The sequence below is a fragment of the Balaenoptera borealis genome, assembly GCF_965194805.1.
Source record: "Balaenoptera borealis genome assembly, chromosome: 18".
Taxonomy (NCBI): Eukaryota; Metazoa; Chordata; class Mammalia; order Artiodactyla; family Balaenopteridae; genus Balaenoptera; species Balaenoptera borealis.
Window position 1 is genome coordinate 10568440 of NC_138877.1, and position 17859 is coordinate 10586298.

At 41.3% G+C, this 17859-nt stretch overlaps 1 protein-coding gene across 7 annotated transcripts in view; it reads left to right on the forward strand.

The window, feature by feature from the left end:
- The window catches only part of KL (klotho), a 111789-nt gene that overhangs the window by 69337 nt on the left and 24593 nt on the right, over positions 1 to 17859 (forward strand). For 3 of the 7 annotated variants that reach the window (XR_014236922.1, XR_014236923.1, XR_014236924.1), the window contains exons 10-12: positions 13095 to 14998; positions 15223 to 15382; positions 16140 to 16248. The gene's annotated coding sequence lies outside the window, so the exon portion shown is untranslated. The remainder of the gene's footprint in view (positions 1 to 13094; positions 14999 to 15222; positions 15383 to 16139; positions 16249 to 17859) is intronic. The other 4 variants (XR_014236925.1, XR_014236926.1, XR_014236927.1 and 1 more) reach the window with 3 other exon arrangements.

Consider the following 17859-nt stretch of genomic DNA (forward strand, 5'->3'; position numbering starts at 1 on the left):
TCAATCTGTGGTTACAATAAAATGCAAAGAAATACTGTGGGAAGACAACTATTACATCCTGAAAACAAGACTCAAACAAATGGAAAATCATACTAAGTTCTTAGATGTATAGACTAAAAATAATTTAAATGTTAGAGCTTCTAAAATTCACTATATACATGTACATATAATATTTACATTTAACATTAATTTTATATATGGCAATTCCAATTAGAATCATAGCATTTTTTTAACATCTTTATTGGAGTATAATTGCTTTACAATGGTGTGTTAGTTTCTGCTTTATAACGAAGTGAATCAGTTATACATATACATATGTTCCCATATCTCTTCCCTCTTGGCGTCTCTTTCCCTCCCACCCTCCCTATCCCACCCCTCTAGGTGTTCACAAAGCACCGAGCTGATCTCCCTGTGCTATGCGGCTGCTTCCTACTAGCTATCTATTTTACATTTGGTAGTGTATATATGTCCATGCCACTCTCTCACCCTGTCATATCTCACCCCACCCCCTCCTCATATTCTCAAGTCCATTCTCTAGTAGGTCTGTGTCTTTATTCCCATCTTGCCACTAGGTTCTTCATGACCTTTTTTTTTTTTTTTTCCTTAGATTCCATATATATGTGTTAGCATACTGTATTTGTTTTTCTCTTTCTGACTTAACTTCACTCTGTATGACAGACTCTAACTCCATCCGCCTCACTACAAATACCTCCATTTCGTTTCTTTTTATGGCTGAGTAATATTCCATTGTATATATGTGCCTCATCTTCTTTATCCATTCATCCAATGATGGACACTTAGGTTGCTTCCATGTCCTGGCTATTGTAAATAGAGCTGCAATGAACATTTTGGTACATGACTCTTTTTGAATTATGGTTTTCTCAGGGTATATGCCCAGTAGTGGGATCGCTGGGTCGTATGGTAGTTCTATTTTTAGTTTTTTAAGGAACCTCCATACTGTTCTCCATAGTGGCTGTATCAATTTACATTCCCACCAACAGTGCAAGAGGGTTCCCTTTTCTCCACACCCTCTCCAGCATTTATTGTTTCTAGATTTTTTGATGATGGCCATTCTGACCAGTGTGAGATGATATCTCATTGTAGTTTTGATTTGCAATTCTCTAATGATTAATGATGTTGAGCATTCTTTCATGTGTCTGTTGGCAATCTGTATATCTTCTTTGGAGAAATGTCTATTTAGGTCTTCTGCCCATTTTTGGATTGGGTTGTTTGTTTTTTTGTTATTGAGCTGCATGAGCTGCTTGTAAATCTTGGAGATCAGTCCTTTGTCAGTTGCTTCATTTGCAAATATTTTCTCCCATTCTGAGGGTTGTCTTTTGGTCTTGTTTATGGTTTCCTTTGCTGTGCAAAAGCTTTTACGTTTCATTAGGTCCCATTTGTTTATTTTTGTTTTTATTTCGATTGCTCTAGGAGTTGGGTCAAAAAGGATCTTGCTGTGATTTGTGTCATAGAGTGTTCTGCCTATGTTTTCCTCTAAGAATTTTATAGTGTCTGGCCTTACATTTAGGTCTTTAATCCATTTTGAGTTTATTTTTGTGTATGGTGTTAGGGAGTGTTCTAATTTCATACCTTTACATGTACCTGTCCAGTTTTCCCAGCACCACTTATTGAAGAGGCTGTCTTTTCTCCACTGTATAGAATCATAGCATTTAAAAACAATATAAAAAGATCTTAAAGCTTATTTGGAAAAATAAAAAGCCCAAGAATAAAATGTATACAAAGAAGACTAGTGAGTGCAGATATTAAAGCGTACTATAAAGCCACTATAATCAAATAAATAAGGCATTGGTTTTTAAAATAAATAAACATGGTAGAGGAATTGAATGAAAAGTCTTGGTATAGATTCCAAAATATACACTATTTTAATCTATTATGAAGTTGATACTTTAATTCAGTGTGAGCTGGAAGGTGCTGGCTCAATTGACCATGCAGCTGGAAGAAAATGGAAATGTACACGTCTCTCAGCATTTATAGAAATACATTCCAGATAACTGAAGACTTCAAAGCAAAAAATTAATTGTAAAAATAAATCAATGAATAGATAGATGAATGAATGACTTAAATTACAGAAGAAAATCTAGGAGCCTGTACATACAGTTTAGGGTTTGTGGAGACTGTTCTTAACCAAGACAAGGAACCAAAAGCTATAGAAGATTTAAACAAGGTCAATGAGAAATTGTATAGTTAAAAATATATTTGCATCACAGATGATTAAAACAAAGTTAATATCTTTAAAATACTAAGAGTTCTTACTAATGGCAACAAATAATAGAAAATAAATACGAATGGATAATTTATCCAAAAGTGGATATAATGGCCATAAACATATGGATACTCAAAATTATCAGTAATCAAAGAAATGCAAATCAAAGTAACAATGCATTATCCCTTTATAACCATGTATTTAATAAAAATATAATAGAACATAACACCATCACACTCTTTAGAGGTAAGGATGCGCAGGAAAAGGTACTGTCATACTCTGCAAGTTAAATATTAATTGCAGTATGGCAATATCTTCTGAGAATAAAAATTCACATACACTTTGATCCACCAATCTCATTCCTGAGAAGCTATTCCAAAGAAATAAAAATACATAATAATTTCATAAAAATATATGTACCATGATGTTTATTACAGCATTATTCATACAGTTAAAATTCTGAAACAAAGTGAATCCCCATAGAAGAATGGTTGAATCAATCTTCAAAAGAAAATATTAAAAAATTTCCTAGGATATTATGCAGCCATTAAAAAGGATATACTATAGCAAAGTCTGTACACTTGGTTAGGATTTCTATGAAGTATTATTGAGTGACAAAAATCTAGCTGCAGAGATGTATGGTACTATATTTCTGTAAATAATACTAATATACAAGGAAGAAACTATGTCGTGTCGTGTATATGTGCATTTGTGAATGTGTGTATGTGTTTACAACACTAGGTTGTTAACACAGGATACTTAGTGTGGTTTAGGAAGAAAGAAAGGAAGGTAGGAAAGAAGGAAGGAATAAATAAGAGGGGGAAGGAATTGAACTATTTAAAAAGCTAGCATGATCCCCATTTATGTTGTCTTTGTGGAATAATAAAAAATAAAGGAATGCCAGGCTACCGATAGGCAAGCTTTCAGTCACTTTTCCTAAGACCTGACTTTTCTACCTTATTGTTCCTGTAGCTGCTATTCTGTCAGCAATTATGTTCCAGTCAGCACACTGAGGAGAGTTCTTTTTCATCTCTGCAGCCTACTTAAGTAAACACAGGAGCTCCACGTTTCTTTATCGTTCCATTTGTCAGATTGTGTGCGAGCCACAGAAAAAGACAGAACATTGCACAACCATTTTGCCACGCTTGACAGTTTAATGGACCTGCCAATTGTTGCACCAGCTTTGTATTATTAAATGTTTTAATTAAAGAGAAACTAGAAATCTATACAAGGGAACTTCCGAAGAGCTACATTTCTCTTAATTCCTGGAGTTACAGCACATTAGGAAGAGAAGCAGGGATCATGCCTGTAGAAGACTTTGCGTGGTAACTCCTGACACTGGGAATGCCAGTTAAGCCTTGAGACCAGATCTTCAAGGCCACCTACTCACTTGGGAAATAAAGAATGTCTGCAGGGGGTGTTACTGACTTCTCCAGGGTGGTCCTGCCATACAGTTACCCCTTTCCCCTGATTTTCTCCTTCCTGTTGGGTGATTACTTCTTCTCCAGGGCCATCATCTATCTCGCTGGTTTCCTTGACTTTTGTCTTATGATCTCTTTGAAGACCCACGATCTCTCCTTATTGATAGATCACGTAGTTAGTTAAAACCCATTGTTACATTAACTAACCTTTAAGGCAAATGTACTTTTTAATGACCCTTGATACAGATCTTGGAGGGGAAACTCAGGCTCTCAAAGCTAAATGGATGGGACGGATCCGGCCCACACTGGCTGGGGGCGAGGATGTGGTCACTCCTGTCTCCTCAGGGGAGGTGCCGCGTTGTTTTCCTCTACAAATGCTCTCAGATCAGACTCATTTCTCACTCCCTCCTTGCCTGTCTCTAGCCTGAGTAGCCTGAGATGAACAGTTTTTGTGTGTTACAAAACAATACATGGAATTGCTTTGGTGCTCGCACTAATGTGGAAGGATGGAGGGTCAAGTCCGAATATTTGAGAATAAACCTTTCATAGTTTGTCCGCAAAAAACAAAACAAAACAAAAAATCAGGTTTCGGGAAGTTTCAGGTTTCTTAGAAACCGCACTTGACATGCCGCTAAGAACCGTTCTGTTCCTGTAGAGAAGGGCAATTATGGGCAAGTATTTCTGGGAACATGGTCATATTAAACAATGACAACAAAAGACTCCCTGGTGAATTTTGCCACTTTGTATGACCCCCTCCTTAATCTGAATTTCAGAGATGTTAAAATACCACTAAGAAGAATGGCTGCCACAATTTAAATGTGCATCATGATGCTTTGCGTATCAGTTCTTTGAAAACAGCTGGATTTTGAGGCTGTCGTTATGGAGGGGACTCAGTGTTTGTGAGCCCTTCGTAGCCCTCAGATGTCCATGCCTGAGGACTCTACCTTAATCTACGGGCACTTATTTTTGAGAATCCACAATCATGCAAATGTCCACTAGGGTTGGAAATGGTGATTCTCTAAAACTCCCTGTGCCCTGCTATGGCATTGCCTAACACCTCAGGGCTCAGATTTAAAGGAAGGCACCCGGGTGGAGAGGAGGGGGTAGAATGATGCTTTCTGTGACCTGGAAGTCCTTTCTGAAGCTTTTTTCCACTCATCCTTCTTCTCCCCAATCCCTCCATTCCCATTTAGATCTGCGGCTCTGCTCTGAGGACCAAAAACAGCTTCCCACTCTGCGTGTGCGTTATCTCCCCGTGAGGCCCCACTTGTGGGCAGGAGATCACACTCGAAGGTTGCTTGGTGAGCACAGAACAGAATTCAGTGAGATAGGGAGACAGGATGCTGGTGGCCTGTGTGTCCCTTGGGGAGAGGCCACTGACAGGGGAGCGAGGCCCTGGAAGCCCACTGCCCTGGTGCTCTCTTTCCGATGGGCATTCCCAGTGTTCACCTCTGAGATTTCCTTTCTTGTGGTTCCAAGACTGACCAGCTGCCCCTCTGGGCAGAACGTTCTTCCTGGTTTCATAGAACCAGCTTCCAGTCACTTTGAACTGGGAGGCTTACTGTTGTTCTAAGGTGTCTGTACTTTTCTGCCTGGCCCCCTGAGAGTGCTTCTCAAGGGTTTTCCCCCATGCGTGCCTAAGTTTGAGGGGTTCCCCAGCCTAGATACCCACTCTCCCCCCGTACTGGTCCATGTCTCCAGCTGGGAAGGAATGTATTTGACTTTCTTAATTCCCTGTTCTTTCCCCTGTTCTTAATTAAATCTGTTGTCTGTGAGGTCCCAGTGAAGATGTGTTCATTTAGAGCATTTTCCTTACTCATAAGGTGGCATCTGGAAAAGGCAGAGCGAGCACATGTCAGCATAAGGCACAGCCCAAGAGGATTTCCGACAAGGGTCTAGGGAGCAAGTGCAGAAATATGCTCTCCATCTCACCCTCTTCACTGCTTCTTATACAAGTTGTCATTAAATTGTCCTTTGGCAATTTATAAAGGTGATAACTTAAACAGTTACAATTCACCCTTGGCTTTAAAAATGTACCAGTCAGTAAGAAGTCAGTGTTCCCACATCCTCCCAGCTTCCTCCTGGAGTGGTGGGGAATGGTCCCTGGCAGCGGGACTACAAAGAGTCAGAGCTTCTGGCTGGAGTACAAGTAAGAGGCGGTTCATTATTGCAGCATCTGTGGGAATTTAAAAACTGAGAAAACCAACTGAAATTTGCTCTGCTTTTTATTATCACCATGAGCTGGCAGTTCTAAATTCTTTTAGTGAGATATTTTATTGTTCTTTGTTCTATATCAATCGTTGCAGTTACTGCTGAGTTTTAGCAGAATATATGTAAGCTTCCAATTAGCATATTTGATTATATATCCTTTAATAAGCTTTTTAATCTACTAGGAAGTTAACTCAGAGAACTCTCAGCTACAGTCAGCCCCTGACACAGGCAGATCCGGCTACATGGGTTTGTTTCAATAGTAAGAAAATAAGAGCAAGAACAGGTGAGAGTTTGGAATTGTTCTGCCTTGCTTTGGGCATAATTCAGTTCCTGTTTCCAACCCTGTGATTGTTTGGACTGTATATTTGACATAAACAATGAGTGACTGTAAAACAAAGAACCAGAGTTGAGTTAATTGAATTCTATCATTTCCTGTGATCAATTAGAACTTCCATTTTTGTTTAAAGTTTAAAACAGTGACCAACATTTTAAACTGAATGACTTCTCACCCACTAAGATGTCTATAACCCAAAAGATGGACAAGGATGTGGAGAAACTGGAATCCTTATGCTTTGTTAGTGGGAGGGTAAAATGCTCAGCCACTTGGAAAATAGTTTGGTAGTTTCTTAAAATGTTAAACAAAAATACCTTACATGGTCCGGCAATTCTGCTCCTAGGTATCTACCCATGAGAAATGAGTCACTCTCTGTTCTTTCGACCACATTCTATTTCTTAGAAGCAAGTCACTAAATACAGCCCACACTCAAGGAGAGGAGAATTAAGCTCCGCCTCTTGAAGGCTGGAGGTGAATAATTTGTGGACATATATTTAAACCACCCTCTGAACCAGGTATCGTTCTACATTATTCAGGAGGGAGATGTTTATGGTTGGAAAGTTGAGGATGCTATAAGGAAGAAATCTTTTTGCTTTCTTTTTGTCTTCTACAGATATAACATCATCCATGTCAAGCACAGGTCTATCCCTTTCTTCTCTTTATTCTTGCACTAAATATGCATTTTACAAGTCTTTATTATTACTGCTTATTTATTGCTGTCCTCAGTACATTCTGAAAATTTCAATAAATGCTGGGTTTCAGATTCCTGACGCTGCTCATAGATGTTATGCCCATCTTTTGAATCTGTCCTTGATATTTTGCCCTGTTTTTAGGAAACAGGACATAATTTTTTTTTAAACATCTTTATTGGAGTATAATTGCTTTACAATGGTGTATTATTTTCTGCTGTATAACAAACTGAATCAGCTATATGTGTACATATATTGCCATATCTCCTCCCTCTTGCGTCTCCCTCCCACCCTCCCTATCCCACCCCTCTAGGTGGTCACAGAGCACCGAGCTGATCTCCCTGTGCTATGCGGCTGCTTCCTACTAGCTATCTATTTTACATATGGTAGTGTATATATGTCCATGCCACTCTCTCACTTTGTCCCAGCTTACCCTTCCCCCTCCCCATGTCCTCAAGTACATTCTCCATGTCTGCATCTTTATTCCTGTCCTGCCCCTAGGTTCTTCAGAAGCATTTTTTTTTTTTTTTAGATTCCATATATATGTGTTAGCATATGGTATTTGTTTTTCTCTTTCTGACTTACTTCACTCTGTATGACAGTCTTTAGGTCCATCCACCTCACTACAAATAACTCAATTTCGTTTCTTTTTATGGCTGAGTAATATTCCATTGTACAAATGTGCCACATCTTCTTTACCCATTCATATGTCGATGAACACTTAGGTTGCTTCCATGTTCTGGCTATTGTAAATAGAGCTGCAATGAACATTGTGGTACATGGCTCTTTTTGAATTATGGTTTTCTCAGGGTATATGCCCAGGAGTGGGATTGCTGGGTCATATGGTAGTTCTATTTTTAGTTTTATAAGGAACCTCCATACTGTTCTCCATAGTGTCTGTATCAATTTACATTCCCACCAACAGTGCAAGAGGGTTCCCTTTCCTCCACACCCTCTCCAGCATTTATCGTTTGTCAATTTTTTAATGATGGCCATTCTGACTGGTGTGAGGTGATACCTCATTGTAGTTTTGATTTGCATTTCTCTAATGATTAGTGTTGTTGAGCATCCTTTTATGTGTTTGTTGGCAATCTGTATATCTTCTTTGGAGAGATGTCTATTTAGATCTTCTGCCCATTTTTGGATTGGGTTGTTGGTTTTTTTTGATATTGAGCTGCATGAGCTGCTTTTATATTTTGGAGATCAATCCTTTGTCAGTTGCTTCATTTGCAAATATTTTTGCCCATTCTGAGGGTTGTCTTTTCATCTTGTTTATGGTTTCCTTTGCTGTGCAAAAGCTTCCAAGTTTCATTAGGTCCCATTTGTTTATTTTTGTTTTTATTTCCATTTCTCTAGGAGGTGGGTCAAAAAGGATCTTGCTGTGATTTATGTCATAGACTGTTCTGCCTATGTTTTCCTCTAAGAGTTTTATAGTGTCTGGCCTTACATTTAGGTCTTTAATCCATTTTGAGTTTATTTTTGTGTATGGTGTTAGGGAGTGTTCTAATTTCATTCTTTTATGTGTAGCTGTCAATTTTTCCCAGCACCACTTATTGAAGAGGCTGTCTTTTCTCCATTGTATATCATTGCCTCCTTTATCAAAGATAAGGTGACCATATGTGCGTGGATTTATCTCTGGGCTTTCAATCCTGTTCCATTGATCCATATTTCTGTTTTTGTGCCAGTACCATACTGTCTTGATTACTGTAGATTTGTAGTATAGTCTGAAGTCAGGGAGCCTGATTAATCCAGCTCCGTTTTTCTTTCTTAAGATTGCCTTGGCTATTCAGAGTCTTTTGTGTTTCCATACGAATTGTGAAAGTTTTTGTTCTAGTTCTGTGAAAAATGCTGTAGTTTGAGAGGGATTGCATTGAATCTGTAGATTGCATTGGGTAGTATAGTCATTTTCACAATGTTGATTCTTCTAATCCAAGAACATGGTATATCTCTCCATCTGTTTGTAATCATCTTTAATTTCTTTCATGAGTGTCTCATAGTTTTCTGCATACAGGTCTTTTGTCTCCTTAGGTAGATTTATTCCTAGGTATTTTATTCTTTTTGTTGTAATGGTAAATGGGAATGTTTCCTTAATTTCTCTTTACGGTTTTTCATCATTAGTGTATAGGAATGCAAGAAATTTCTGTGTATTAATTTTGTATCCTGCTACTTTACCAAATTCATTGATTAGCTCTAGTAGTTTTCTGGTAGCGTCTTTAGGATTCTCTATGTATACTATAATGTCATCTGCAAACAGTGACAGGTTTACTTCTTCTTTTCCGATTTAGATTCCTTTTATTTCTTTTTCATCTCTAATTGCTGTGGCTAAAACTTCCAAAACTATGTTGAATAATAGTTGTGAGCGTGGGCAACCTTGTCTTGTTCCTGATCTTAGTGGAAATAGTTTCAGTTTTTCACCATTGAGAACGATGTTAGCTGTGGGTTTGTCATATATGGCCTTTATTATGTTGAGGTAAGTTCCTTCTATGCCTACTTTCTGGAGAGCTTTTATCATAAGTGGGTGTTGAATTTTGTCAAAAGCTTTTTTTGCATCTATTGAGATGATCATATGTTTTTTGTTTTTATTTATTTATTTATTTATTTATTTATTTATTTATTTATTTATTTATTTATGGTTGTGTTGGGTCTTTGTTTCTGTGCGAGGGCTTTCTCTAGTTGTGGCAAGTGGGGGCCACTCTTCATCGCGGTGCGCGGGCCTCTCACTATCGCAGCCTCTCTTGTTGCAGAGCACAGGCTCCAGACGCGCAGGCTCAGTAGTTGTGGCTCACGGGCCTAGTTGCTCCGTGACATGTGGGATCTTCCCAGATCAGGGCTCGAACCCGTGTCCCCTGCATTAGCAGGCAGATTCTTAACCACTGCGCCACCAGGGAAGCCCGATCATATGGTTTTTATCCTTCAATTTGTTAATATGGTTTATCACATTGATTGATTTGCGTATATTGAAGAATCTTCGCATTCCTGGGATAAACCCCACTTGATCATGGTGTATGATCCTTTTAATGTGCTGTTGGATTCTGTTTGCTAGTATTTTGTTGAGGATTTTTGCCTCTATGTTCATCAGTGATACTGGTCTGTAGTTTTCTTCTTTTGTGACATCTTTGTCTGGTTTTGTTATCAGGGTGATGGTGGCCTCATAGAATGAGTTTGGGAGTGTTCCTCCCTCTGCTGTATTTTGGAAGAGTTGGAGAAGGCTAGGTGTTAGCTCTTCTCTAAATGTTTGATAGAATTTGCCTGTGAAGCCATCTGGTCCTGGGCTTTTGTTTGTTGGAAGATTTTTAATCACAGTTTCAATTTCAGTGCTTATGATTGGTCTGTTTATATTTTCTATTTCTTCCTGGTTCAGTCTCAGAAGGTTGTGCTTTTCTAAGAATTTGTCCATTTCTTCCAGATTGTCCATTTTAATGGCAGATAGTTGCTTGTAGTAATCTCTCATGATCCTTTGTATTTCTGTAGTGTCAGTTGTTACTTCTCCTTTTTCCTTTCTAATTCTGTTGATTTGAGTCTTCTCCCTTTTTTTCTTGATGAGTCTGGCTAATGGTTTATCAAATTTGTTTATCTTCTCAAAGAACCAGCTTTTAGTTTTATTCCTCTTTGCTATCATTTCCTTCATTTCTTTTTCATTTATTTCTGATCTGATATTTATGATTTCTTTCCTTCGGCTAACTTTGCGGTTTTTTTGTTCTTCTTTCTCTAATTGCTTTAGGTGTAGGTTAGGTTGTTTATTTGAGACGTTTCTTGTTTCTTGAGGTAGATTGTATTGCTGTAAACTTCCCTCTTAGAACCACTTTTGCTGCATCCCATAGGTTTTGGGTCGTCGTGTTTTCATTGTCATTTGTTTCTAGGTATTTTTGATTTTCTCTTTGATTTCTTCAGTGATCTCTTGGTTATTTAGTAGTGTATTGTTTAGCCTCCATGTGTTTGTAATTTTTACAGATTTTTTTCCTGTAATTGATGTCTAGTCTCATAGTGTTGTCATCGGAAAAGATACTTGATACGATTTCAATTTTCTTAAATTTACCAAGGCTTGATTTGTGACCCAGGATATGATCTATCCTGGAGAATATTCCATGAGCACTTGAGAAGAAAGTGTATTCTTTTGTTTTTGGATGGAATGTCCTGTAAGTATCAATTAAATCCATCTTGTTTAATGTATCATTTGAAGCTTGTTTTTCCTTATTTATTTTCATTTTGGATAATCTGTCTATTGGTGAAAGTGGGGTGGTAAAGTCCCCTAGTATTATTGTGTTACTGTCGGTTTCCCTTTTTATGGCTGTTAGCATTTGCTTTATTTATAGAGGTGCTCCTATGTTGGGTGCATAAATATTTACAATTGTTATATCTTCTTGAATTGATCCCTTGATCATTATGTAGTGTCCTTCTTTGTCTTTTGTAATAGTCTTTTTTTTTTAAAGTCTATTTTGTCTGATATGAAAATTGCTACCCCAGCTTTCTTTTGATTTCCATTTGCATGGAATATCTTTTTCCATCCCCTCACTTTCAGTCTGTATGTGTCCCTAGGTCTGAAGTGGGTCTGTTGTAGACAGCATATATACAGGTCTCGTTTTTGTATCCATTCAGCCAGTCTATGTCTTTTGGTTGGAGCATTTAATCCATTTACATTTAAGGTAATTATCAATATGTATGTTCCTATTACCCAGGACATAATTTTAATGTCATTAGATATAATTATTGCCAGGGCCCCAGGAATGCCGAGATCTTGATCATCTATTATCAGTGATCCTTCCCACAGGCTCGGAAATCTCTCTGTGCACAGGAACAATAGCAGAAGGGTATCAAAAGACGTCTTTATTAATAGCTGTGCAAATGTCTGAGAATTATAGTAAAGTACGAGGGCTCCCACTTGCTTCTGAACCTAAATGTTAGGACTGAGCAGGCCCCGTCATGCCACAGGGCGGGACGGGGATCTATCCGTGTATCCAGCTGTACTTAGCAGCCCAGCTGCGTGCACAGAGGAAGGAGCACACATGATGGGTACCACCTGGCGATGCTGTGACCACCTCCAAACAATGTTACAGAGCTCGGTGATTCACACTAGCAACTCCCCTCCCCTAGAAGGTGCTGCAAAGGGCTGGACAGAGTAGCCTGGCTGGAGGTATGTTGTCCCTCCCTCATGTGCCCTTTGCTGCTTCCAAGTCTGGCCTCACCAGCGGGCTTGCTGTGTGCCCCACTGTCTTGCTGTCTTCTTTTTAAAATTTATTTATTTTATTTTTGGCTGTGTTGGGTCTTCATTGCTGTGCACAGGCTTTCTCTAGTTGCGGAGGGCAGGAGCTACTCTTCATTGCAGTGCGTGGGCTTCTCATTGAGGTGGTTTCTCTTGTTGCAGAGCACAGGCTATAGGCGCTCCTGCTTCAGTAGTTGTGGCACGTGGGCTCAGTAGTTGTGGCTCGTGGGCTCTAGAGCGCAGGCTCAGCAGTTGTGGTGCATGGGCTTAGTTGCTCCACGGCATGTGGGATCTTCCTGGACCAGGGCTCGAACCCATGTCCCCTGCACTGGCAGGTGGATTCTTAACTACTGCACCACCAGGGAAGCCCCGGTGTCTTCTTCTTGTTGGAGACTATTTGCAATTATACTCAAAATGTCACTTTTTAGAAGATCCACTCAGCCAATCCGCTGGGTGTTCTTACAGCCAGCATAGCTTCCTGATTTCATCATTCTGTCATAGAGGAACCCTCCTCTTTAAGGGAAGCAGCAGAGCAAAGCTCAGATTGCCTGGGTGTCAGTCCTGGTTGGGTGACATCAGGGAAGTCACCAGTCCTTTTTCAGCCTCAACTTACTCTTCTAAAAAATAGATACAATAGTATCTATGTCATTGGGTTGTTGTGAGGATTGATACCTACATTCTGTATACATATATACATGTATGTGAGTGTGTATGAAAAATCCTTGGTAAACAGCAAGGCCCCAATGCACACAGCTGTCATTATTGTCTTATCACTTTTTACTTAATGGGAAGTTTATTCCATGTGTGATTGGTGATGATCTGAAGTAGGAAGATAAAGAACCCATAGCATACAGGGCATCAGAACGTTCCCTGGACGTTTATACTTCTAGGTTTGAAGTTCTGGTTCACTATGGTTCCCCTCATTAGCCTTCGAAATTCCACTTGGAGAATGCCGTGGAGAACTGTCATCCTGCTTGCTGCCTCTTCTGGCCTTGATTCCTTTGTCCCGTTTCAGTGGCCTGACGCTCGTCCTGGGAATTACCGCCGCTGGTGAGTCTTTTCCACATTTGCATGGCTCACACTATGGACGTCACCTTGGGTCTATTTCTGATCTCTGCGTAACATCTTGACACTGGACTGTGGGAACACGAGGAGCTGTGCGTTTTATGTTCCCCAATCCTTGAACAAAAATTGCAAAGTGTTCTTCTGTCTTCTCAGAGAAAAACTGTCCCCCTCTTGTTCTTTTTCATCTTCAGGAAGTGACAACTGTTGCTGTATGTATGACTGGTTAAAATTCCTTCATTTCATTTAAAGGATCCTGCTTGATGCCTGCTTTGCAGCATCAGGACTACCGGGGAGCAGGGCTCTGTTAAATGTGAATTTTGAGATTTATGGGGAAGATCAGGACAGCTACACAACCGTCTGAAAAGTGAACAAGGCAGCCAAATTGCTGCTGTATTTTTTTTTGAAATGCTGCATCACTGCTTTGATGTTTTTTATGCTTCATACATACGCTGCTGGGTTTATACTGGAACCACTGCAAACTGATAGAAAACTAAGAAGAAATCCACTCTCCTTTGCCACTTCCAAGTCTTTTTCGAGCTGAATGTTCAGTTTCCTGCAGTTCTAGAAGGGAAGCCCTGTTCTGGAGTGTGTGTTCCTCGTGCGTGAGGTCCCAGAGGGCAGCTCCAGCAGATCCCAGCGATGGGTGGTCCTTCCCCCGCAGCTGCTCCTTCCAGAGCATGTTTAATTTCAGACCATCGGAGAGACCTTTGCTCCAAAGTAATTTGAACTGCCCATCTCTGTGGCAGTCAGCACACTATCTGTGGCTCAAACAGAATGGATAGTTGTGCCTGTTTCCTTTTAGTTTTCCCCTGTAGATGAGGGAGCAGCAGAGAAACTGAAGGACGTCAGGAAAAGCAGCGAACACCGCCACATCCCCTGGTCTTGTTTGTTTGCCCAGTACTCCCCAGTTTGGCCCTTCCTCACCCAGCGTCTTCAACTCTCGTCCATTTGGCGTATATGGGAATCCAGCCCCCAGAAAGGCAGGGTCCCTTCTCCCTGGCTGGCACCTCTTGGGTGCTCCCTCGGGTCTTCCTTGGGCACAAAGTTCCTGGCAAAGCTGCGCATTACAGGATTGAGACAAAATGGATACCACACACCATCTTGGGAATTTCTTCAGAAAACTGTTTGACAGGCTTGGAAACCAAGGAATGGGGGTAGGGATTCTCTGAGAAGAAAAGATGAGATTCAGACAGCTTTGAAGTGGTGGAGGGGGAGAAAGACGGGGTAAGGAAGGGTCAGGCTGGAGGAGGCCCCCTGGAAGAGCCCTTCTGAATCCAGGTAGAGCTCCCGTCTCTGACTCTCCTGGGAGCGCTGCACTCAAGCCTCCCCAGGGAAGCAGGGACCATGTGGGGAAACGACCCGTACACTCCAACCACCGGAGAACAACAAGGTCAGGTGACTTTCAGGGTTAGGCTTTTTTTTAATGTGGTAGTAGCATTTCAGTCTCTTCCTTATTCCAAAAATAGCTTCCACCTACCTGCTGATGCCTGAAATCCTTGTAACAGGAGAGAAAGCCTCTGATGCCCGATAAGGAGATAAAAGACTTCATTATGCAAATCTACAGTGGAGCAGCTCTGTCTGAAACATTCATATGAAAATGTCACCAATCAGCTTTTCATCAGGCGGGATGACTGATAACCACGGGAATGGCAGAGGCTTCCGCCACCCTTGACGTGAGCACAGGGATGGGAAGGCGAGGAAGCCCCAACATAGGGCTGGCACCCGCTGTGCCCACAGGAGCAGCGTGGTGATGTTTCCCGAGATGACTCGGATTTAGGGCAGCGAATCCACGCGCGTGCCTGGTGTGATGATCTTCTGGGTCTTGGGGTGGAGCCATGCGGCCAGGGCGTGAAGGTGGGTCTTCCGCCGGACTGAATTCCTCCTGCTGTCAGTGCAGTTGTTCGTCACATTCTGAAGCTGGGGACCTGGGCGTGGGAGTGAGGCGGGTTGGGTCGGGGGGTAGGGCGGCCAGGCGGAGAGGTGAGAGCCTCTGCGGTCAGGTGTGGATTAAGTCGCTGGAAGCAGAGCTCCTTGGGGCTGCAGCTTTAAGTTACATCCTACCTTGCACTGTCTCCCAGGTGTGTTGATTCAGTCTTATCTCAAATGACGCCTGGTCTCAGGTGTGTTGTGGGGATTTAGGGAAGCACTTGGAGCAGCTCCATGAGGAGGTATCACGGGGAGAACGGGGTCTTCCTCCCCTCCCAGGACTCTGGTGCCAGGCTGGGTCCCAGCAGTGAGGTGAGCGGTCGTGGTCGTGGTCAGCAGGGGTGGGTGTGGGTGTGAGGATGAACCAAGCTGACAAGGGAGCCTGCCTTCCAGTACGCGGAGACGCTTGTCTCGAGAACGCCGCGAAGTATCCGGGGGGCCTTGGAGACATGCTTGTATCTGGAAATCAGAACGGCAGGGGACTTGATCATCTAGGCCTAAGAACTGAATGTTCCCATCTGGGGCACGCGGGCTTCCAGCACCTGTGCATCTCTTGCTGGAACCCTGCTTTCTGATGGGCTTGAAAGACGCAGCCATCATGCATCAGCAAGTGTAGTTCCCAGAGGCTTCATTTCCTCCTGTTGCTGTTACTTATTTTCCTTCACAAGGAATAAGGTCTCAGCAAATTGATGAATTGATCATTCCCACCGCTGTAATTTTAGCAGCTCCAGCCGAGCTTGAGGAAAAATAATCAAACAGCGTGTCATTTTGGTAGTTCTTTACCCCAGGCCCTTGGTAAGCTTTTCCCTGACTATCTAATTTCCTTCCTCTGATTTTATTTTTCTCTGTAGAGCTTCCCTGGTCAATTATTTATCTTGTTTCTTGGCTGTTTTCTCTTCTAGACCATAAGTTCCATGAGGACAGGGATTTTTTTGTCTGTTTTATTCATTGATTTTATTTATTGTTTTATTTACTGAATGTCTAGAACAGTGTCTGGCACATCATGAGTGCTCCACACATATTTGTTGAATGAATGAACTAATCAAACTGTCCTATTTTCTGCAAACAGATGTTCAGCATTTGATAATTTCAGAAACAGTTGCATCTAACTTCTTGGAAGACCAGCTAATTCTCCATTCTCTGTGCTACTGGAGAGTTGAAGTAGTCAGACACAAAATGTGAGTTATTTCATTGGCTTTGGAATACTCCACACTAGGTTATGACTTCCATTTCTATGGCTTCTATCATCGTTATGCCCAGTTTTCAGATGCCCAGGTCATTTTAAATACTTATAGAATGGTGTAGCAGAAGGTGTCCTACGGGATGGAGTTTCAAAGCTGAGTAAGACATGGTCCATGTCCCTAAGAGCTCATAGTCTAGTGGGAGAGTTAGATTTATTGCCAAATAACTAAATGAGATGCAATTCATGCAATAAGAGTAATATATAAGGAAGCATGTGGATTTCACATGGGTGGTCAGGAAAGTCCATGGAGCAAATGATGCTCAAATAGGGTTTTAAGGAAGAAACAGGCTATTACGTGACCAACAAGATGGGGAGAAAGTCAATGTCAAGTCACAGAGATGTAAAAGAGTGGCTTGGTATCACTGGACCGTTATGTGTGTAGTCAGGAGAGGCAGGGATAACACGACTGAAGTGAACATGGGATGTACCTCTAGCTTTGGGCCCTGGTCACTCTCATAATGTTTCAGACCTGTATGTCCCACTAGTGGCTGGGCATCACAGGAACAGTGACACTCCACTTGGCTAGGATCTATCTAATTCCTTTACATTAATTTCTTGAGAAGAAATCATACGACCGATTTTTTTTTGTGGCCAAATATCAAAAGACAGAAGTATAACAGGGACTTCCCTGGTGGTCCAGTGGGTAAGACTCTGTGCTCCCAATGCAGGGGGCCCGGGTTTGATCCTTGGTCAGGGAACTAGATCCCGCACGCATGCTGCAACTAAGAAGGCCACGTGCCATAGTGAAGATCCCGCGTGCCGCAACTAAGACCCAGCACAGCCTAAATAAATAAATAAATAAATAAATAAAATATTTTAAAAAAAGAAGTAGAACAGTTTCATGCCTAAGAATTTCATGAAGTAGACTCAGAATCAAGTTTGAATTCATATGCTCCAGGGTCCCAGAATGACACTGGTTGCCTGTGGCTGCTAGAATGACCATGTTCTCTTCTTTCACATAGAAGAGGAAAAGGGACCGTTGAAATTCCTCCTTTGCCTATGAAAGCAAAACTTGCAAGTAATGGAAGAAAGGATGAGGGAGAGGAGCAGAGAGCAGAGTTTGGATCATTTTTATGTGGGCATGTGGTCACTTGGGCTGCTGTGGCTCTTGTAGCCTGTAGCTGAGAATGTTCGAGAGCTCCTGCTTGCTTAATTAGGGGCGACCTTTGTCATCTTTTAGAAATAAAGCATAGAACATGTACAGTGGTTCCTCAGTATCCGCAGGAGATTAGCTCCAGGACTCCCTTCAGGTGCCAGAATCCAGGGATTGCTCAAGTCCCTTATATAAAATGGTGTAGTATTTGCATATAACCCATGCACATACTCTCATATACTTTAAATCATCTCTGGATTACTTGTAATACCTAATACAATGCAAATGATATGTAAATAGCTGTAAATACAGTGTAAATGCTGTGTAAATAGCTGCCAGTGTACAGCAAATTCAAGTTTTGCTTTTTGGAATTTTCTGGAATTTTTTTCGGAGTATTTTTGATCTGTGGTTGGTTGAATCCTTGGATGCAGAACCCGCAGATATGGAGGGCTC